Source organism: Dermacentor variabilis, chromosome 3 (assembly GCF_050947875.1).
Source record: "Dermacentor variabilis isolate Ectoservices chromosome 3, ASM5094787v1, whole genome shotgun sequence".
Classification (NCBI taxonomy): Eukaryota; Metazoa; Arthropoda; class Arachnida; order Ixodida; family Ixodidae; genus Dermacentor; species Dermacentor variabilis.
The window spans coordinates 243,972,739-243,996,875 of NC_134570.1; positions in this window are offsets into that span (position 1 = coordinate 243,972,739).

Below are 24,137 nucleotides of genomic sequence, written 5' to 3' on the forward strand. Positions count from 1 at the left end.
TCTAAAGCAAATCTTTCTACGTGAAACCCTGCCAGACTTTTCTGGCCACGGGTGCTGCTGCCTTGCCAAACAGCTCTCACACAGGACACTCCTTATACACCAAATCTTGGCCTATATATAGCCGCATCTGTTGTACCCCTACAGATGTGCTGTTGGCCAGCTCTGATTTTTATGAAATTATGCATTGAAACAACAAACGGTACCTGAATATCCTCACTATAACAAAACAGCTTGGAACGCATAAATCCTGTATCAAAGCGACGCCTTTTCTAGCTTCATTCTTGATGTTTGTCTTGTCTGCTTTGTCGTCTTTCAAGCAATACTACCAATACAAGTTTATATGATGATCACTACTTCTAAGCATCTATTGTGACCAATAAAGCATTTTATTTGTCCAATACTCGTTTATATCACAGCTTCTGTTGCTTCGATTGGGACCCATTAAGCATTTTATTTTGCTTATAGAACTCTGTCGCCCAGATACAGGACTGGCAGAAATCTTTATGAGATCTGTACACTTTGCTATGAGACTTGCAGGTTTTCCTATTGGACCTATATATTTTCTGTAAAACCAGCAGAGATTTGTATTGGAATTTTCCCTAGGGAATGTTGCAAGATAATTGCAACATGACCGCCATGGCGGCACCACATGTCAACAAAAACTCCTGTGCTGGCCTCCAATAGTCTCATTCACATTGCTCAGCTCACAGTCTGAAGACACAGTGTGTGGCATGAGATGAATGTACCTGCGCATAAATGCCACCCCCAGCCTAATTCTGTGCTGAAGACTGGCACAGCTGCGTTGAATTTTTGGTGGTAGCCTAGATTTCAAGGTAGGGTCCAATCTTTGGAGTCGTCTGTGGTGATTATCTGAATTGTCCCAGTGCTTTTCAGTCGCTTTTTGGGTGATACTTGTGAGAAGGCAGTTGGCGTCTGCTCTTGAAAAAGGAATTGCAAGCAGTGGCTCTGGTTCTTCAAGTGCCTTCTTTGCTTTGGGATCGGCCAGTTTATTGCCACGTACACAACAGTGACTGGGAATCCATTGAAATGTAATGTGTTGACCGTTCTCTTCCGCTTGAGCGTATGGCTCGGCAGATTGAAGTCTAGGTTACCCCTGTACCTGGCTTTCTACATTGCAAACCTCTTCAAGTATTCCTGCACCTGCTGTGCCATTACCGACGCCACCCCTTATCGACACTCACCGACATATTGCCAGACTCCCCTTTTTCTAGAGCCATTTAACACCAGGAATGTGCCATACCATCATACTTTGCCCCTAGGAACCTCCCACGTATGTCCTCAAGGATAATGTTCAAAATATGGGTACGTCTCCCTATTCCTGAAATTTCTAAAAAATTTCAGATACCTACCGTGGGCCTCAGACATATAAGACTTGATTAGATGTCGAAAGAATATGGCTCCTTAATGAACGTGTAGACAGACGGATCAGTCTTGTCGTATGCGTCCGGTGTGGCTGTCGTCGTGCTTGCACATAGTCATTGGACGGTGTGATCTGCATGACAAGACGACACCAACATGCATGGAAACAGGGGCAATCAAAGAGGCAGTTCACTATATTTCGGGACAGCCTCCTCAAGTATGGACAGTCTTTAGTGATGTCAAATCGACTCTGCAACTACTTGTAGTTGTAATGAAAGAAAACTCTTATAGAGGGCTCTTCGCGAAGGTGAACTTTCTGGTAGAAACATAGTTTCTTGCATAGGCTGATCCCAGAGGTAGCGCAAAGCCTTGCCAAAAAATTGCATCATTTTGAGATTTATGTTATTGTTTCACACTTTTAATATTTAGTCTGAGAAGATTTAACATAAAAGGCATGCACTGGCAGTGTTCCATTTCATGACATTGGTTTGTGGGCTGTCATTCTCAAAATTCTGAGGGATAACTTTGTCAAGAGTATAAGACAAGGTATGAGCAACTTTAGTTTTAGAATGGTGTGGCAATATTGTCGCATATACACAGCTGTAGTATACACGGTGAATGAAGATCCAGGCGCTTGCACTTTATAAAACATTAGCGGCGACGCGCGATCCGAGACGAACTTCGTTCTCCTCTTCCTCAGTCCCGTTGCTGTGCCACCCCATGTGGCGTTACCCTCTCTTCAAAAAAAAGATGGAAAATGTACAGAGGCTTGACGTGAGAGCGCTGAGATGGCCTAGGACGGACACATAGGCTCTAGTCACAATCACTGCGGTTTGGGATATAGTCGCAAGGCACTGAGGGCCGAGCAACAACAGAAACTAACCTAAGCGGCTGAAAACGTCGAATATTAGGGGCTATAGTACGGTTTCAACCGCACGACGTGCACAATCTCTGATTGCAGTTGTTGACTTTGGGGAGGCTGGCTTCCGTCAGGAAGTACTTTGTAATTTACGTCACAAATTCGCTGCAACACTTGTAGCGGCAGCAGCAACGGCGTCGCACGAGGGATGACGTAGACGCTCGCGTCTACACGAGGCTCGAGCGGCTGGCGCTCCGGCACGGGCTAGCGTTCCGAAGGAGATGATTAAAAAGAATGCTACGCTAAGAGACGGACTGTCGGTTCTTCCTCTCCTGCGAGAGCCCGAGACTTTAACGGTCTACGTGGTCGCTCGTCGCCACAGTTTGGTGACCCGGACGTGATACTGCCATACGCTCCTGTGGTAGAGACGACCATGGACCAGACCGACGCTACGAGAGCTCAAGGCCAGAACCCATCCGAGGAACGCGGTGAGCCCTCCTGTTCCGCCATCGCTGTCCGCCTCCCACAGTACTGGGACCAGCATCCTTCGGCGTGGTTTCTTCATGCCGAAGCGCAATTTCAAGTCGCTGGTATCCGCTCTCAAGCCTCGAAGTTCCATTACGCCGTCGCAGCGCTCTCGCCCGCCGCCATTGACGAGGTAGCAGATTTGTTGTGTTCCCCATTGTCTGCCACCGCCTACGACGATCTCAAGGCAGCACTGCTACAGCGCACAGCAGCTTCACAGCGTTCTCGCATCCAGCAGCTTCTGTCCGCTGAAGAACTCGGCGACCGACGCCCTAGTCAACTTCTTCGCCGAATGAGCCAGCTGCTCGGAAACAACGCGAGATCCATCGACGACACGCTGTTGCGCGAACTGTTTTTGCAACGACTCCCGGCTAACGTGCAGATGGTCCTGCCGACAGCCTCTACCATGGACCTTACCGGACTTGCCGCTTTGGCCGACAAGATCATGGAAGTAGCCATCCCAACCATCGCAGCCACGTCACCGTCTCCGGGTGACAATACAACCGCTGTGCAAACTCTTCCCTGCTCTTCCGCAGTGCAATCTCCGCTCGACTCCTTGTGTGAGCGCCTGGAACGCATCATCTGTGGAGCGGAATATCGCCGCGCGTCTCATCGCCCACGCAGCCGTAGTTCCAGCAGATCAAGACGCATGGGCACTCAAAATGAAACCTCAACTACAGCGCCTGGCGTTTGCTACTACCACCGCCGTTTTGGAAACGACGCTCGTCACTGTCGGTGTCCCTGCGCTTGGCAGGGAAACAGGCCGGCCGACCTCTAACGGCGACGAGTGGTCCGGCCCAACACACAAGTCGCCTTTTCTACGTGACGGACAAAGTTACGGGACAACGATTCTTAGTCGACACAGGTGCTGACGTCAGCATTCTCCCCGCCCAGCGCTCCGACCGAAAAGCGACTCCTGTGTCGTTTTTGCAAGCCGTCAACGGCACCAGGATTCCAGTTTTCTCGTCACGCTCCGTCATGCTAAACCTTGGCCTTCGACGAGCATTCCGCTGGATCTTCCTGGTTGCAGACGTCCGTCATGCAGTGATTGGAGCAGACTTCTTGCATAACTACGGACTCCTGGTGGACATCCAACGACGCCGTCTCATCGACTCCGTGACCCAGCTATCCGTTCCCGGCGTCCCATCATCAGGCACATCGCCCATAGCGCCTATTTCTGCCATGTTGGACGAACCTTTCGCCGCGCTCCTACGCGAGTTTCCCACTTTGACGCGCCTGCCGGACTGGACGCAACCGGTACAACATGACGTGTGCCATCACATCGTCACCTCCGGCCCACCGGTCTACTTCCGACCCCGGCGTTTGTCCCCGGAGAAACTCAAGATCGCTCGCGCGGAGTTCGAACACATGCTGCAACTTGGCATCATCCGCCCTTCCACCAGTAACTGGGCATCACCACTTCACATGGTGCCTAAGAAGACGGGAGACTGGCGCCCATGCGGTGATTACCGGGCACTAAACAACGTCACCGTTCCTGATCGCTACCCTCTACCGAACATTCAGGACTTTACGGTAGCGTTGCACGGTGCGACGATCTTTTCTAAGATCGATCTCGTTCGCGCCTGCCATAAACTGCCGGTCGCTGAAGAAGACATTCCCAAGACCGCCATCACCACACCCTTCGGTCTTTTCGAATTTCTCCGCATGCCTTTCGGTTTACGGAACGCGGGCCAATCCTTTCAGCGTTTCATCGATTCCGTCACCCGAGGTTTGCCTTTCGTTTTTGCATACGTTGACGACCTTCTCGTCGCAAGCTCTTCGGCAGAAGAACATCTTCACCACTTGCGGTTGTTGTTTTCACGCCTTGGCAGTGAAGGAATTGTCATCAACGCCGCCAAGAGTGAATTCGGTCAAACCGAACTCGAGTTCCTCGGTCATATCATCGACGCTAACGGCATTCGACCACTGCCGTCCAAGATTCGCGTCATCGAAAACCTTCCCCGACCGACCACACTCAACAAGCTTCGCCAGTTTCTCGGTTTCGTCAATTTCTACCGCCGATTCATTCCCGAGTGCGCACGACTTGTGGCTCCGCTAGACGCCCTCCTGGTAAACAAACGCAAACAAGTGCTTCAGTGGACTGAAGAGGCCACCGACGCTTTCACAAGAGTCAAGTCTGCCCTCGCCGACAACAACGTTCCGCCACATCAAGGGCCCCGACAACGTTCCAGCCGACGTCCTCAGTCGTGTCAATGTCGTTTCCACGTTGACATCGGCACCTTTCATCATCGAGGCCGAATTACTCGCCAGTCAACAGCGTGACGACACTGAACTTCGTACCCTCCGGAATTCTTCAACGTCCCTGAAATTGGAAGACGTCGTTGTGACCCCAGATGGTACATCCGTCGTCTGCGACACTTCTAACGACACACCTAGACCATACATTCCAACATCCCTTCGCAGACGTCTATTCGAAACCGTGCACAACCTGTCGCACCCTGGCATACGCGCGACACAGAAGCTCCTTTCCAGTCGTTTCGTTTTGCTTCGGCTAAACGCGCAAGTTCGCGACTGGGTTCGCTGCTGTTTGTCGTGTCAACGTTCGAAGATCCAGCGTCACCCCATTCCGCCTGCCAAGTCTTTTCTTCCACCGGATGCTCATTTTGACACCATACACCTGGACCTCGTCGGCCCTCTCCCACCCTCGAAAGGCTACTGCTACATACTGACATGCATCGACCATTATACACGGTGGCCGGAAGCTACACCTATATCTGACATCTCAGCGCCCACTGTTGCAGCAGCTTTCATGTCTACGTGGATCGCAAGGTTCGGCTGCCCATCCACAATTATCACGGATCGCGGTCGGCAGTTTGACTCAGCACTTTTCAACGAGCTACTCAAACTACTCGGAACGACACGTTTTCGCACAACTGCTTACCACCCTCAGTCCAATGGACTAGTTGAACGTTTTCACCGGCATCTCAAGGCCTCCCTTATGGCACATGAATAGCCGGAGAAATGGGTCCTACATTTGCCCCTTGTCTTACTTGGCATCAGAGCCGCACTCAAGAGTGACCTAGGTTGCTCCTGTGCTCAGCTAGTCTACGGCACCCACCTACGCCTTCCGTGCGATTTCTTTGTCGCCACCCCCCAAACGCCTATGCCATCACCTGCCGACTACGTTGCCGAACGGCAAGCTTTCTTCAGCCAGATGCGCCCCGTGCCTACACGTTCACAAGAAGCAAGGTGCCCGTACGTTTCTCCCGCACTCAGCTCTGCTACCCACGTTTTCGTGCGTAACTGTGCCGTGCGGAAGCCTTTGCAACCACACTACTCCGGGCCATATTGTGTTCTAGAGCGTCGTCCGACAACGTTTGTTGTGAATGTCAACGGCCGATCAGACACAATTGCCCTGGAACGTCTCAAACCCGTCTGGATAGAAGCACCCACGCCATCAGCTCCACCAGTATGCGACGCGACCCTGCTGCATCCTTCGCCGCCGCCAGTGCACGTGACACCCAAGACCAACGCCAAGACACGCCGCGTCACGTGGACTTTCCAATCGTTCGCCGAACTTTCCTCCTCTCTAGGGGGGGAGCCCTCTGTAGCGGCAGCAGCATCGGCGTCGCACGAGGGATGACGTAGACGCTCGCGTCTACACGAGGCTCGAGCGGCTGGCGCTCCGGCACGGGCTAGCGTTCCGAAGGAGATCATTAAAAAGAATGCTACGCTAAGAGACGGACTGTCGGTTCTTCCTCTCCTGCGAGAGCCCGAGACTTTAACGGTCTACGTGGTCGCTCGACGCCACACACTCTATAAGGTCCGAAGTAGTGACTCAAAAGCTTCTCAGATAGACCATTTCGGTGCACGGGAGTCCAGACCAATACTTGGTCACCAGGTTGGAACTCAACTTGTTGATGGTCGAAATTGTAACGGTGCGCATCGATGCTCTGTTGTTTCTTTATGCGCACTCGGGCAAGCTGACGGGCTTCTCCCGCACGTTGCAGGAATAGTTCGGCATCTTGGGTGAGGTCGAGATGATCGATGTTGTCGCATGGCAGCATTGCTTCTAATCTAGTCTGCACTTCACGACCGTAAAGGAGGTCAAACGGCGTGAAGCGTGTTGTTTCTTGCGTAGCAGTGTCATAGGCAAACATTACGTAAGGGAGTATCTCGTCCCACGTCTTGTGGTGTGCTTCTACATACATAGACAGCATGTCAGTCATCGTTTTGTTTAGTCGTTCGGTCAAGCCGTTTGTCTGCAGATGATAGGCAGTTGTCCTTTGATGGGTCGTGCAGCTAAGTTTAAAAACGTCTGCAATGAGCTGTGCTGTAAAGGCTTCACCTCGGCCTGCGATGACATGCGATGGGGCGCCATGCCGCAGGATAATGCTCTGTATGAAAATCTCGGCAACCTCGGAAGCTGTGCCTCGAGGCAGTGCCTTAGTCTCAGCATACCGCATTAAATAGTCTGTGGCAACGATTATCCACCGGTTGCCAGAAGATGACAGCGGAAACGGTCCCAGAAGATCCATGCCGACCTGGTCGAAAGATTTGCCAGGTGGGTCAATCGGATTCAGCAATCTCGCAGGCTTCACAGCTGGCGACTTTCGGCGCTGGCAATCACGGCAGTCTTGGATGTACCTCTTAACACACTCGGCAAGTTCGGCCAGTACTAGTACTTGCGCACTCTATCAAGCATTCGCGTAAAAGCCAAATGGCCAGACGGAGGCTCGTCATGACCGGCGAACAAAACTTCGGCACGGAACAACCAAAATTTAGGTCTTGTTGGTGGCAGCGTAGTTCTTATACAAGATGCCATGTCATAAACAAAAAGGCGACAATCCTCGAGCGATATGCCGGGGTATTGATGGGTTTCGTCCTTCCAGATGTTCAAATATAAACCTTAGTGCGTCGTCTGCGCGCTGTCGTGTGAACAAATCAGTAACGCTTATGGCCCCAAGGAAAGCGCCGTCGTCCTCAATGTCTTGGTTGGTAGTGTCGATAGGGGCGCGCGAGAGTGCATCAGCGTCTTTGTGTATACGGCCCGACTTGTACACGATTGTCACGTCGTACTCCTGCAAACGTAGTCTCCACCGTGCCAGTCGTCCAGAAGGGTCCCGCAGATTTGCAAGCCAGCATAACGAGTGATGATTGGTTACAACTTTGAATGGGCGGCTGTAAAGGTAAGGTCGAAATTTGGCCAGCGCACATACGACGGCAAGACACTCTTTCTCCGTAGTGGTGTAGTTGGTCTCTGCACGCGATAGTGTGTGACTTGCATAGGCGATCACTCTTTCAATACCTTCCTGCCGTTGTACAAGCACTGCAGCAAGACCAATGTTACTGGCGTCTGTATGAACTTCCGTGTCCGCCTCCTTGTCAAAGTGGGCTAATACTGGTCCTGACAGCAAACGCTGTAGAAGCTTGGTGAAAGCAGTCTGTTGCTCTGAGGCCCAGATGAACGATACATCGTCCCTCGTGAGGTGAGTCAGCGGCTCTGCCATCTTCGAAAAATTTTTGATGAAACGCTGATAGTATGCGCAAAGGCCCAGGAAGCGTCGGACACCTTTCTTGTCGGTCGGTGCTGGAAACGTGGCTACAGGGGCAGTTTTCACGGGTTCGGGGCTAACGCCTTCCGTGCTGACCTTGTGTCCCTGAAACATCAGCTCCTTGTAGCCGAAATGACACTTCTGAGGCTTAAGGGTGAGGTTAGCCGATCGGATGGCTTCAAGAACTTGCTGCAGTCGTTTCAGGTGGTCATCAAATGTTGCCGAAAAAACAACTACATCGTCGAGGTAGACGAGGCACCTTTGCCACTTCAGACCAGCGAGAACAGTGTCCATCATTCGCAGGAAATTTACTGGTGCCGAACAGAGACCGAAAGGAAGTACTCTGAATTCGTAAGGGCCATCTGGAGTGACGAAAGCAGTTTTTTTGCTGTCTCATTCATCTACCTCAATTTGTCAGTAACCACTTTTTTGATTGAGAGATGAAAAATACTTAGCTCGCCACAATCTGTCTAAAGAGTCATCGATACGTGGTAATGGGTACACGTCCTTCTTGGTAACATCATTGAGGCGTCGATAATCAACACAGAAACGAAGCGTTCCGTCTTTTTTCTTGACCAGAACGACCGGGGAGGACCAAGGACTGCGTGAAGGCTGAATGACACCATCATCTAGCATCTCCTTGACTTGGCCTTGAATCGCCTCACATTCTTTCGGCGCCGGTATCTACAAGTGCACTCAATTTTCTGGCGTCGATCAACACAGATATGTCCAGTGAAATCTTGTTCGCAGAAACTCGTTTTGGCATCATCATGTTATCGTTGTTCTGCGGTCGGCACGATACGACGTCCTGAGCGCGTTGAGTATTAGCGGCCCCGCCTCGGAAAGTCGCTGACGTCAGTTTTCCCGGCGTGGACTTGGTGATCTTCTTTGTGCCGTCCTCGAGGTGGTATCACGAGCAGGGAAATATCGCCGCGGTGAGAGTGAGCGTGACTGCCGCTGCGATGTGCCCGGCCTGCGGTGCTGTTCGAGGAATTCTGCGATGTGTGGAGGCCTTTGGCCGAACCTAGATCGAGGCGAGTCGGTAGAAAAACCCAGAAGTCTGAGTCGTCGGTAGGGGCACTCCCAATACACATGACCAGCTTAACCGCAGTGGTAGCACAGTGGTCACCGATCGGGTTCTCGCCAAACCTCTGATTTCCTCGTGGGTGTTCGGCGGTCGTCGAAGTACGGTAGCGGACTTGTCGGAGCGGCTTGTGCCGATCGCAACACGACTGGCGACGCAACATAAGTAGGTGCGAAAGCTTGGGCGGGGCTCAGTAATGTTTCTGCGTAAGTCTTGCGCGGAGACTCGTTTGGCAAAGGCGGTGCTTCACTGGTGGAAAGAGATGCCTGCAGTGCCTGCTGTACTTCGTTGAATACGACGCTGGTGAGGGAGCTGACTGGAGGTGGCGGCGTACCGTGATGCTTCTGCAGCTCATCACGAACCACCGAGTGAATCAGCTCGCAAAGCAAGGTGACGTTGCACCCAAAGCCTACCGGCGTATTTGGAGTGCAGGCGGAATTTACTTGTCGGTTGTACATGTTCGACCGTTGCTGAAGTGTCTGCTCCATCGCGATGGTTTCGGTGAGGAACTCCGCAACAGTCTTGGGTGTAGTCCGAACAAGACCGCCAAAGAGCTGTTCCTTTACGCCACTCGTCAGATGACGCACCTCCTTCTCTTGCGACATGCTCGGATCGGCACGCTGAAAAAGACGCGTCATGTCCTCCACGTACATCGTGATGCTCTCGTTGGGCTTTTGAATGCGGGACTGAAGGGTTCACTCCGCTTTTTCCCGGGGATCGGGGCTGGAGTAAGTCTCCAGTAGCTTGCGTTGGAACTCAGGCCAGGATGATAGGGCACTTTCGCGGTTCATAAATCATGTGCCAGCACCATCTTCGAGGCTGAAGTAGACGTTCCTGAGTTTGGCGTTGTTGTCCCACTCCTTAAATGCAACCATGCGCTCGAACTCCGCCAGCCAGTCTTCCACGTCGTCAAATGTGTCGCCATGAAAAGCTGTTGGCACTAGGGGGTTCAGCAGCTTTAGGTAAGTCGGTGTCACCCTTTCCGTGGAAGTCACAGTGGTCGCAGTCATCACTTTTTCCTGAAGGTTTCCAAATTCTGGGGCGAGGTCTCGGATTCGTCAGCTTGTGCAGTGAACTGGAGTAAACTCCAATTGTGGGGCGAGGTTCTTGCTGCCCAGTGGGGTCTCCTGCATAAGTTGAGCGTACCCAGCACCTCCACCAAATTGTCATGTGTACCCAGCTGTAGTATGCACGCTGAGTGAAGATCCAGGCGTTTGCCCTTTATGAAAGATATGCGGCGACGCACGATCCGAGACAAACTTCGTTCTCCTCTTCCTCAGCCCCTTGCTGTGCCACCCCATGTGGCAAAATAATCCGCATATACTGCATGTGATATAGCAAGGCGTGGAATATACATATACCTAACTACAGTAGAACCTCGATTATACGTCCCCCGGTCATGCTACGACCCGAATTTTATGACGAATTGGTTTTGGCCTGGCGTAACCCCCATAGAAATAATGTATTATATGATATAATGTATTATATGATGCAATTTTATGCCAGCGCAGCCTTGTAAAATGCCTCTCCGGTGCCGTCTGAGGGGAAAAAAAATCTTAAGCAAGCGCAGGCTGGCGTGTAAGCACACTGCAGCCGGCTGATAACAGGTTACATTTGTGTTACATTTGAATAACAGCAAAACTCGCAATTTTAAAACAAATATCCTAAATTGCGCTTTTGGCAACATGTCCCATTACGTCTCGATCCAATCCATAGCCAACCGAAATCAAATCTTGTTTTTAGTTGGAATCAACGCCATTTTTGCTGTTCAGTACTTGGTGTTACATTGTACTAGAGTACCTTGGGTAGTGGAAAGAGCAGCAGGCAGGGCGTGAGGCACTTGATGTTAACACTACCAGGCGGCACTGGCAGCACTTAACAGAGCACTGGCAAGCGACTGAAAAGGGCCAGGCAGCCGCAAGCACAGGAGTCTTCTTTTATTACGATTGCAATTTTATTACTGCATGTATGCATCGTACTCCGGCTGCAAATGTTATTACTTGTTTATGAGCAAACTAATCAAAGTAATAGGATTTCAACAGGGCTAAGTTTTGATCACATTACCTCTGCTGAGCAGATGGTGCAGGGTATGAAGGGCGTGAAGCTTCATATTTACTTCAGTAACCAGTCTTCTTAGAACTTGCGCTGAATTGCGATGTGTGCATCATCTTACTGGCGGGTTAGTGTGAGCAGCTCCTATGAGAATTAAACAGCGCGTTCCGGGCACTTCGATTTCTGGCCAGTTCTCTCATCCCAGACACGTGCCTCTGCGGCACTAGCAGACAGCATCGCCAGTAAGGCAGTGAATACACGAGAATTGCGCCAGTGTTAAGGGCAGTCACTGTGTGTTACTGATCTAATGTCACGGCCAGGTGTTCTCCATCTTTTTTTGAATATCTGGTTTTTGGGGTGGCAAACCTCTCCCCTTTTTTTATGATTTTGTCCTATTCCTCAAACACAAAAGATGAAGCTATCATTTCATTTAGTACTAAAGCAGATAAATACAAAATTGAAGAAAAAAAATTTACGGACCAATTGTTTATTTAAGATTATTGGTTCAAGACAAATGCAGCAGGTATAACCATAATTTGTTCAAAGTTTGTATTCGAAAACTCTTCACACGAAAGCATGAAGTAAAGAAATAAGCTTCCCTGAAAAACAAGCAAACACGCTCATATGCAGCGGCTTAGCTTTAGATAGTTGGTAGGTTCCCGTTTCTGGCACCTGGAATGATTAAGAGTCCTTACAAAGAAGTGAAGTCGTGGTCACATAGAAGGCAACCATGTGCACTCTCAGTGGCTCGGAATGAATAAAACATCCAATTCTCTCTTGCTGCTATTTCTTTATCAGATGAACAATGTCCATGACACTGTCATGATGAAGCTCCTGTAAGCTGAAGCAACTATTGAAGAGGTCTTCCAGTTTACAGATGAACCAGAGCAGATGACCGTGAGGGTATAGGAGACAACCTTTGTCCTTCAGCCTTGTGTACTCAGCAGCACCCAGCAACTTGACTTAATTGACTCTACACTTTCCTTGCGTGTAAGGAGCACTGTGTGGCACTCTTCGCAGTTTGTTTTGAGAACAAGCTTCCTTGCTACATATCCACAGGTGTAAAAAATTAGTCCTGCATTACTTTTTGCAACAACACATGGGCCATGGTCTAGGACAACATTACTGAGGTCTTTGATGTGTTGCTCTGCACCAGTTAGCCATCTTCAGTCAACCTTCCAATGAGGTCCTGCTTGCTCTGCTTACTAAGGCCTACTCCATCTGGCTTAGGAGGGACGTCAGCACACCTGGCTCCGCATACCCATTTGGCAGAGACTTGGCTAGCCCATAGAAGCTTCAGCAGCTAAAAGTTGTTAAAAACTGTTACGGTATGGGATGACTGTATGGATGACTGAGCTTGCGATTCCAAAGAGGTTTTTGACGTGGTCTTGACTCAGCTTTGATGTCATTATATCATCATCATCATCAGCCTAGATACTCGACACAGTGACTCGACGCCCCACTGCTGTAGATGTGGACAGGAAGCGCCCTTGTCCCCCAGCATGAAGCTCCACTCTGTGAGGCAGGCCAGGAAAGACATCAACTAGGCCTCATCATCAGATCAAGGCTACAGGGCTTTGGCAGGGAACCGGGACGTCATCATTTCTATCGAGTGTCAAATGATTCTGCAGTACAAATGCACGATAAAAACATATTTAAAATACTGAAGATAATGATTTGTAGTTACACTAAACAGCACGGTATTCTGTTTGATTGCAGTCGACCAAAAGTGGCTTTCATGCTTAGAAATTAAGTTCATTGAGGAACGGACTTACCCAATAAGTGTGAGCACTGGCTCAAGGCTTCCCCAGCATGTTTCAAGCTCAGTCTTGTAGAGGCAGAGGCCATTTGGACAGTATCGCCAAACAGCTGAAATGCATAATTGACTCATTTTTTTCAAAATTGTTTGGGTTGGTGGGGCAGCTTCTGATCCCAGGCATGGCTTGATGAGTAACATTAGTTCCATCGTGCTTCAAGGCTTCTCGCACAGGCTAAAGCGACACCTGTAATACACATAAAAGATAAATTTTTTATGATAAATACTATGTACATACGTGACTACACATATGGCTCAATGCTCCTTGCTTCGAGCCCTTAGGAAATGAACAAAACGGAAGGCTGCTATCACTTTGCCTGCTGGGGTGTTGAAGCTCGACTTCAGGAGTCCATTCCTTGGGCACTTCAATAGATGAGAAAAATCGGACACAAAATGAAATGAGCAGCTGGGATCCACTGGGTACTGCACCTTGCTCCTAGTGAACGTTGGATGTTTCCTGCATGCCCATGAGTGCCCACATCCTTCTATGCAGCACGATATGCATCCATGCAGCGCCATTGTTGGTAACAAAATGGACAAATAGGCCTGCTTGTGCCGCAATCATTATAGCCTCTGTCATAATTTTGCCAGTATGTTTCCTTTCACATCACTGTGTGTAGCAAACACGGCAATAATTTGTGTCCAACTGCCGACAAAAGGCACAAAGACAATTACCATCCCATCGTCACACACTGCATGTTTGTCGAAGTCTGGAGTAAAAGTGGCCAAATCAACGAACCCATCAATGTGGCTGCCAGGCGTCACAGAAAGGTTCTCTGAAAGTTTCATTTCGTCAAATAGGAGTCAACCGTGTCTCTTGGAAGATGTCCATTGAGCTCCTTTAGCACACCGAAAACCTTTCTGCTGAATCCAAATCCTGACCTGTGCTCCTTAGTGTAATTGTGTAGGGTGGCTTTTGAGGGTAGAACAAGGATCTGGCTGCTTGCGCTCATGTTCATACAGCTCTGGCCCTTTGATTTTCATAATGATGCATTCTATCATCCACTCCTTTAAGTATACCATAGCTCCAGTGGCATAGCCAGAAACTTCGTTAGGGGGGGGGGGGGCTCACTTAGCAGCTTGGCCTCCTCCTTATAGGAAGAGTCGATGGATCAAATACATTAAACTTTAATAATAACTGCGTTGCTATTGCCAAAGATGCTGCAAACGAATTCTTGAATTGCATGCACTGTCAAGACAAGTAAAATATGTATTTTTTCATAAAAGAATATACTCGTATATGTCAAAATTGTGCCCGAAATATCTTATATCATGTTTTCTGTATACTTAATAAGTAAAGCAAATATACAAACTTTAGAACTATATCAGTTTGAAGCAAGCAAAGCAGTGCATGCCGCTGATATGAAAAATGTAAAGGCCATGAAATGTACAAGTTGAGGGCAAATATTTTAATGAAAACTTTTTAGCCTCCCGGCATTTCTCTCATTTGCATCCCTCTCTCTCTCTCTCTTTCTCTGTATGGCATTCAAGAACCTTGTTTACATTTTTGTACATCTGCAACAGCCAGGGAAAAATCTGTCCCTGGCTGTCCTTTGTTCCAATGTATTGCGCAGCAGCAGTTGTCCCCGGTCATGTATTCTGAGTAATTGCACTGAAACTATAGCCAAAACAGAGAGCACGTATAAAAAGCAGGAGTTCTGCTAGATATAAGAAGGCGAGTCAAATGAAAGTGAGCCAATGCGAATATGTGACAAACGGGGTACTTTATTTAAAAGTAGTCTCCATGAGCATTTAGACATTTGTCCCACTGACTAACGAGTTCCATAATTCCAGTCTCATAAAACTCCTTGGGTGGTTGCTTCAAAAATCTCTAACTGACTCTACGTCATCGTCCGACACGAATCTGGTTTCCTTGAGCAGTTTTTTCAAATGCTCCCAACTGTGGAAGTCGCAAGGCGACAGGTCTGGGCTGTATGGCGGATGTTGCAGCGTTTCCCCCTTGAACTTTGCCAATTTTGTATTAACCACATCAGCGACTTGGCGACGGGCCATGTTGTGGAGCAAGATGATCCCATTGCTCAATTTTCCACGTTGCTTGTTCTTGATTGAGACGCGCAGCCGATCCGACGTTTCACAATATCAGAAATTATTGATAGTCTCTCCAGGTTTAACAAATTCGACCGATAATGGCCCCTGACGATCGAAAAAAAAAAGTCCAAAACACCTTTCCGGCAGAAATGACGGCCTTTCCTTTACTTCAAATATTTCCACTGTAAGCTTTGCCGTAGTGTTTGACGCTAGTAGTACCGACACCATGATTCGTCGCTGGTCACAACTGCAGGCAAAAAGTCTTCACCCTCATCCGGATTAGGGATTAGATGAGTCAGGGCAATGCCGAACTTCTCCGTGTTCTGGCGATGGCTCAAACTTTTGGGCATTCATTGGCCACACAAGGGCTGATAACCGAGATGTTCATGAATTATGGTGTTACCCTAACCGTGACTGATGTTCACACGCCCTGCCAATTCATATCGATGCTTATCCTCCGTTCTTGTCTAATCAGCATTCGCAATTGGGTTGGGGGTGACTGCACGGTGGCTTTGGCCCGGTCATAGATCGTCTTTGCAACTTTCACGTCCTTCTTTGAACCGTTTGCTCTAACGCTAACAGTGGCTAATCAAACGCAATGTTCAACGCACATGGCAGCCATACGGTGACTAATTTCTTTTTGGGAAACATGTTCATCTGTCAAAAACCTCACGACATCGCGCTATTGAACTTTTGGGGCATCCATTATGTGAGGCAACCATGTTCAACCCAGTCTATGAGATCATAGAACATTTATCCTCACCCCTGCATGTCCCTTTTGTAAATGAGATGCCTATGTGCTATGCGCATGCCTCGCAAATAATGAACCGAACCATTATTGCGCGGAGAAGTTGGCTCTCTTTCAACTGACTAGCCCTCGTACGTAGCGTCACTGTCTATACTCCTAGTTTTCCTATTATACGACACCTGGATTATACAACGGTTTTGCATGGTCCCCTGAATGTCATAAAATCAGGGTTCCACTGTATATACGAAAATTTTCGCTCATGGACAACTCAGCCAACACTAATATTGACACCGTATTTTCTGCGACATGGGGCCCTTAACGCTGTTGTGTTAAAGAAGTATCTTCCACGTCTGCTGTGCTGCAATCTGGCCACCATAATGAAGTCTGATATTTATTTATTTATTTTTGTTTGCTTCTTGTCTGCTAGCCTACTGTTCTGGCTGCCTTCACGAGAAGGATACATGGAAATATAAGAATCCCCTTATTTTTGAATATTCATTCGTAGTACTAATGCGTTAACACGACATGGGAACTAAATTATTATCCACACCAGAACACTACAACACAACACGACAACACCACAAGCACCCGTGGTGTCATCTTTCTTGTGTGTGTTGTTTTTTGGTGCAAAATCTTTTCAGTGTGTAAGATCAATAACTAGCCCAGCAGTTAACTCTTTTAAAACGATGATCATTATTCTGATAAATTTGATATTCTGAAGTTTGTAGTACTGAAATATTATTACATTGAAACTATAAGCAGTCAGCAGGGAATTTCTGAAAATTTAATGTGGTGTTCATGTTAACGAGGTTTTATTATATATATAATATATACGAGTGGTGATGTAAGCTTTCAAAACAAATGTTCAAGAATAAGCTAAAGAACTGTGCTTTTTGCTAACTCGGTCTCAGTTGCGACCCTACTTTAAATAATCTAACGCAGTGGCAGCACTGTGGTTGGGCTGTAACTTAAGGACGTAGAGTAGAGCCTCATTGATATGATCCTGATACATACAAGTTCCTGGCGCCAAAGTTCGCAATTGAGAATGCAAGAAATGACCCCATTGGGTTATGCTTATTTTTTACCGGTTCATACTGAGACGTGGACTCGTTTGTCTTTTATGCCTGAGCGCTTTTCACTGTCTAAGAAATGTTATCGCTCAGTGCAGGACGTACCTGCATGTATAGGAAGTTTCTGGGATGTTATCGATCCTTTTATCCGCCGTCTGTTGTCGCTGAACCTTGTGTAATCTCATTGCATGTATGCGTGACGCGAATGGTGCAGAACTTTCTGTAAGACACACGGGCACCAGCGATTACTCTGGAATATTTGATGGCTCATGTATAGTAGCTGACGTGCTTTACCCACTGAACAGATTACAAATGATCGCCAACTGTGTTCGCTGCTGCCGTTGTTCCTTGAGTGTAGCCTATTGAGGGCACTGGTTCACCCAATAAAACGCTAGTTTCGTTACTCACAGCTTTGCTACTTTCTTCACTGTTACTACCACGTGACAGTACGGACCTGGAAAACACTATCTTTTGATACCAATGCTCAGGACATTGCCAAGCTGCGATCATATGATACGTTTTCTGGCCGCTAGGTCGCACGTAAACAAGAAAATGTGTGAGGTGCTCGTGATCGAGACCAGTAACCGCTTGTGGTTGCAGCTTCACTGCAATACTCGCCTGCCCGTCTCGTGTAAAAACGACGGCGTACACTACACTAAATTTCTTTTTCAGGCATCAGCAAATTTTGTCCTAGGTCGTCGCCTGGCGCATTCTTAGCTACCTCGATCAACCCTGTTGCAATAAGCATCTTCACCTGTTTCACAGTGCGTGCTGCTGTTGGAAGCGTACGCACACTCTTTATTGGTGATAACTGAAATGCGCCGCCGCTCCCTGCTGCAGACTGTGATTATATGGGATGTTGGGATGTATGATATAGCATGGATTGTAAGGAAAAGGTGCGTGGCGTGCGCGATCGAGAGCAGTTGCAGTGAGCTGCCGCTGCTACCATGCAATACTTCCCCGGCCGTGTCACATGTAAATGCCGGCTTATTCCGGCATCAGCAAATCTACTTCCCAGTCATCGCATGCCACATTCACAGCTATCGCTGCTAACCCTATTGTGAAAAGCAGCGATCTTCAGCTATATATTTTACAGCATGTGGGGTGCGTTCTTGAGGCCTTCAGTGCGGGGGGGAGGGGGGGATGAAACTAAATAAATGTGAGGATAACCTACACCACACGCATCTTGACGGTATCGTCTGCGTAAGAACAAGACACCAACATGCACGAAACTATAGTAGCTATCACAGAGAGGCAGTTAATTATATTTCGCGGCAGCCTTCTCAAGTATCGGCAGTTTTGGAACACAGGAAGAGATGAACACAGTGGTTTTCTCTGGGCATTGCTGATTGTCGTACACACACTCAGGGCGGATGGTCGAAAGTGTTTTTTTTATGTTGTTCCCTCATGGTAATTTTACTACAAATTCAAATTGAAATTCTTTGTTTCTGCCTTGTACAAATACAGACAGTGGAGGCGCAGGAAAAGCTGTCATAAACAGCTTGACAAAGCCGTAGCCCCCTTTCGCTTGGCAGTGGCTTCACAGCAAGGCTTTTAAAACAAAGGTAATTGCAGTCTAATAACACTGATACAATAATGAACAAGTACAAAAGAAAACATAGCAAAATGATACAATATTTGACGTAGTAGCTCTGCGGAAACCCGCAAGGTGGAGAGAAGTAATGAATAAAGGGAAATCAGACATCCACCCGTTCGTAGCAATTGCTACAAAGGAAACCCATACGGGTTCCTCGAAAGAAAAGCCTCATAGATGAAGAAAAAAAAATTTTCTTCAACTATGAGGCTTTTCTTTCGAGGAACCCGTATGGGTTTCTTTTGTAGCAATTGCTACGAACGGGTAGATGTCTGATTTACCTTTATTCATGATACAATATTTAAACAATATTCACCGCAAAGAAAAACAGAACCTACATGGTAACATACATAGCACGCAAAGCACTGTTTGGCGCACTGAAAAAATCAATATTATTATATACATAAGCATTTAAGAGGGAAGGAAGAGTGAATTGTAGGCGTTCTCTATCGGAATTTAGTCGACGGGTCGGCGCTACCCAATTCTCCGCATGCCTTGTTGGTTGCTTCTTGGGTACGTAAATCAGCAAGGTAACATATGTGGTTTACGTTTCTTCCTGTTTCCAGTTTAAACTGAACACTTAAGCGGTATTTGTACAAGTTGTGGGTCTTCAGCACACTACTTTGCAGAAAGAGATCCACGCTTGGTGAGCCCCAGGGGACATTGTGAACATGACGAAGGAGGTTCTTCTGCAAAATGTAGATGCGCAGAAGACAGCTAATTGTGGCTGTGCCCCATACTAAATGACAATAGTTTAAATAGGAGTAAAGAACGGAATGTTAGAGGAGTAACTTTACTGGCTTTGGAAGAACGTATCTGAGCCGGCCTACGACTCCAGTTATTTGAGCCAGTTTCGTTGTGATATGGTCCACGTGATTTTCCCAAGACATATAGGAGGAAAAAACTACTTCGAGACATTTAAATTGCTCAACCACATCTATACGTCATGAATTCAGCTTAATCTCGAGGGGCGAGGGAACTGGTTTATTTTTAGGGATGAATATGACAGCTTGTGTTTTCTATTAATTTATACACATTCACTTGAATTCGGACCATTTTTTTAATTTGTTCATAGTGTCATTGCATTCCCGAACAATAAGACCTAAATAATTTCTAGCAACAAAGATGCTAGTGTCATCAGCGTAGATAACAAATTTAGCAGTGGAGTTAATGTTGGAGATATCATTAAGGTACATATTGAATAGTAATGGTCCCAATATACTGCCCTGTGGAATGCCAGAAGTAACAGATTTTAGTTCAGATTTCATATTGTCTACGCAGACAGCGTGTTTTCTACGTGATAAATGTGATTTAAGAAGCATTTGAGCCTGTTCCCGAAAACCACAACACTCCGTATGTTATTTAGGAGTATAGTGTGGTTCAATAAATCAAATGCCTTCTTGAAGTCCACGAAGACACCAATAACGAAGGCTTTCTTTTCAAACTGCGTTAGTATGTATTCCTTTTGTTCGAGTAGTGTTTATTCGGCAGATTTATTTTTACAAAACCCAAATTGATTCAGTGAGAGAAGATCATGCTTATTAATAAAATTAGACAACTTAATATGTAGAACTATCTCAAAAGCTTTTGAGAAGATTGGGAGTATAGATACTAGTGTATAATTTCCTAAACCATTGCAGTCTCCTTTCTCATATATAACTGTTACTTTGGTTATTTGCATTTTATTAGGAAATGTGCTGGTAGCTAAGCATAAGTTAAATATATCTGCAATAACAGGCGCAATGGCTCCTACAACATGCTTTACAGGCCTTATTTGAATTCCGGCAATGTCATAGCTATGACTGTTATTAAGGTTTTGTATTACTGATATAACTTCTTCTTTTGTAACCGAGTTCAGAAATATCGTTTCATTATTGTAAGAATTAATGTATTTATTCGAGTCACGTTGCGGGTTGCTATGAGCTAGGGTTCTAAAAAAGTTGTTAAAGGCATATGCTAGCTCTTCTCCAGATATGTCTTTATTATCTAGCTTTAGCGAACTTGGGGCAGCTTGTCGTTGTTCACGGTTCAGTAGAAAATTTAATCTTGACCACACAAATCGTGTCGACCATTTTTAACTTCAAGTAATGTAGAGTAGTTAGGGCCAAGAGGGAAAATAGAGGAATTCCAGATCAAGCTACAAAACAGGTATTCGGCTTTAACTCAGGAAAAGGACTTAAGTGTTGAAGCAACGAACGACAATCTTGTGGGCATCATTAAGGAGTGTGCAATAGAAGTCGGTGGTAACTCCGTTAGAGAGGATACCAGTAAGCTATCGTAGAAGACGAAAGATCTGATCAAAAAACGCCAATATGTGAAAGCCTCTAACCCTACAGTTAGAATAGAACTGGCAGAGCTCTCGAAGTTAATCAACAAGTGTAAGACAGTTGACATAAGAAACCTGGAGGCTTACGAAAAGGGTTCTATGTACTAAAATTGAGGACGACGCAACGAGCTATGTAAAGAAGAATGATAGGTGTAACGTTAAGGGATAAGAAAAGAGTAGATTGGGTGAGGGAACAAACACGAGTTAATGACATCTTAGTTGAAATCAAGAAAAAGAAAATGGCATGGGCAGGACATGTAATGAGGAGGGAAGATAGCCGATTATCATTAAGGGTTACGGACTGGATTCCAAGGGAAGGGAAGCGTGGCAGGGGACGGCAGATAGTTAGGTGGGCGGATGAGATTAAGAAGTTTGCAGGGACAACATGGCCACAATTAGTACATGATCGGGGTTGTTGGAGAAGTATGGGAGAGGCCTTTGCCCTGCAGTGGGCGTAACCAGGCTGCTGCTTCTGCTGCTGATGATGCTGAATGTAGAGTAGTATCCCGCGCGTGCCTGGTGTAGTTTTTTTGTTAACCTGTTCCTCTATTTCCTAAACATCCGCTAGTCATCTGTTGAACTGGAATGTAAAAAGATGTAAAGCTTGTTTATCATTTTAATTTCTTGGCGTAACTGAGAAGTAACCCAAGGTTTGCGAATTTTACGTTTTGATTCACGCACTTTTAATTGGAAGCAGGAATGGTAGAGCTGTTTGAAGACTTAATAATAATATTTGGGGTTTTACGTGCCAAAACCACTTTCTGATTATGAGGCACGCCGTAGTGGAGGACTCCGGAAATTTTGACCACCTGGGGTTCTTTAACGCGCACCTAAATCTAAGCACACGGGCGTTTTCGCATTTCGCCCTCATCGAAATGCGGCCGCCGTGGCCGGGATTCGATCCCGCGACCTCGTGCTCAGCAGCCCAACACCATAGCCACTGAGCAACCACGGCGGGTGTTTGAAGACTTCAAGAAACTCATTGTAAGGCTCGTTTGCGTCACTAGCAACGCCAATGTTATCCCAATGAACATGTGCTAGTGAGTTGCGAAAGGAATTCAGGGCATCATTAGTTATACAGTGCAGTCCACTTATAACGATATCGAGAAAGACGAGAGATATGGTCGTTATAACCGATGATCGCTATATTTGGACTGCAGTTATTAAAAATTTTTTTTAAAAATAAACAACGCGGAACATACCTTTGCAGCTCCGAACTCGAATTCGCTACTTGCTCTAAAGAATAGATGATGTATAAAGTAGGCTGTGAAAAACAAACTCTATTTCTAGCGCCAATGACCGTGTCAAGGGTTAGGCGCGCCGAAGTAGTCCGAAATCTGCGCTTGCTTTTGCGGTAGTTTCAGCTTCACAACCGCAGTAAGCATGGATTACAGCAGCTGCGCGAACACTGGCGGCAATCCTTTAGCATGCACAGAATCAATTAAGGAGTCGATCGACGACAGTGCACTTTGCGTGGACATCGAGGTCGGGGTCAAGGAGCCACTGTCAATCTTCTTGTCACTGTCACTGCTGCAGTGGCCACCGTCACAAAACTTTGCCGTCTGTCGAGACAGCAGATCTTTGGCGATCGCCTCGTCGGTGACCTCATCGCAGAACGAAGCAGCACTGTCTGCAGTCAAAAACTCCTCCTTCGACGCACCACCTGTGTCACCAGTAGGAACGAGCTCCCAGAGCTCGGTTATGTCAGCGGCTTCCAGCGTGTTGGTCTCAATTTGTAGGGGAAGTCCGTCCTTGCGCACAAAGCCCGCCTTTTTGAAGCAATTGGTGATGAACCACTAGTAAAGCGCCCTTCAGCATCGGCGTACAAAGGGTCTCTAACCCTTTTCCGCTGATCGGGATGGCCGCTGATAGCTCCTGCCTTCATAATCGCGGTGCTCCCGGTTTTCAAGATGGTTGGTATCGTTAACTGGGCGAGCTCATACTTCTTCCCAAGGGCGCTCACCTTGAAGCCGTATCGAGAGTCCTGCAAAATATCCATCTTTGTGTCAAGCGACACAGCGTTGCGCTTAGTCGGCGGCATCTTCGAACTGGGTTGAACCGTTGGTTGTACTCTGCTTCGGTGGCGATGGCCTGCTATCACGAGAGAGAGAGAGACGGGACATAGGGAAAGAGGTGCAGGACGGACTTCACTGCGTCGCTTTGCTTGTCGCTTTCTTTTCTTTCTCTCTCTTTCGGAGCGACTGCGGCCGACGCGCATGAAGCAGCTAGCGTCATCTCGTGGCGTGCGGCGCCTACTCACGTACTCTCCAGTGTGCGGTCGGGCCGGGACGTGCTGCGCGGTACTGGCGGCAGATACGAACTTACGGAGGTAAACATCGCCTCGTCTCGATATCGTTCGTTTCAGGGAACTAAGCAATGCAAATGTTACGATTATTTGGCACGGAAAATGCCATCCAGACTGCAAAATTTTGATCGTTATATCGGATACGCGGTGAATAACCTATCGTTATAAATGTTTTTTTGCCCCATAAACCTAATGCATAAAATGACATTCTCATGTCGACCCATCATTATAACCGATCTATCCTTATATGTGGTATCGTTATAAGTTGACTGCATGGTACACTGGTACTTTGCTTTTTCCTTTCGGTACTTTACCGCTCCACTCTTATTTATGCTCATGAATACTCGAAGGTAGTCGCTGATTGCGCGTGATATTACGCCTGTTTCAGCTATTGGTTGGGAGGAGTTCGTAATCAACAGATTGAGAAGAGACGCACTTTCTGGTGTGACCCTTGTTGGTACTGTAACAAGGTTAACATATCCGTTCGGAGGCAAAACAGTGTTAAAGTCTCTAGTAGTAACACTATCCTTCAACAAGTCATAATTAAAATCCCCTCCAGCTATTAGTGTGTATTTGCCATCTGTTATAAACGAAAGAAAATCATCATTAAATTCCGAGAACCTAACCATATTTTCCTTGGGAGGACGATAGCAAACCGAAAACACGAATCTGCCAGTACAGACTAATACGATTTCAATATCATCAGTAATTAGTACGAGTCCAACTTGTCACACTCAATGCCATTAGACACCAGTAAAGCAAAACCTCCCCCGCGGTGGCTGGAACGGTTCAAGTAAAAAGTTTTATAGTTAG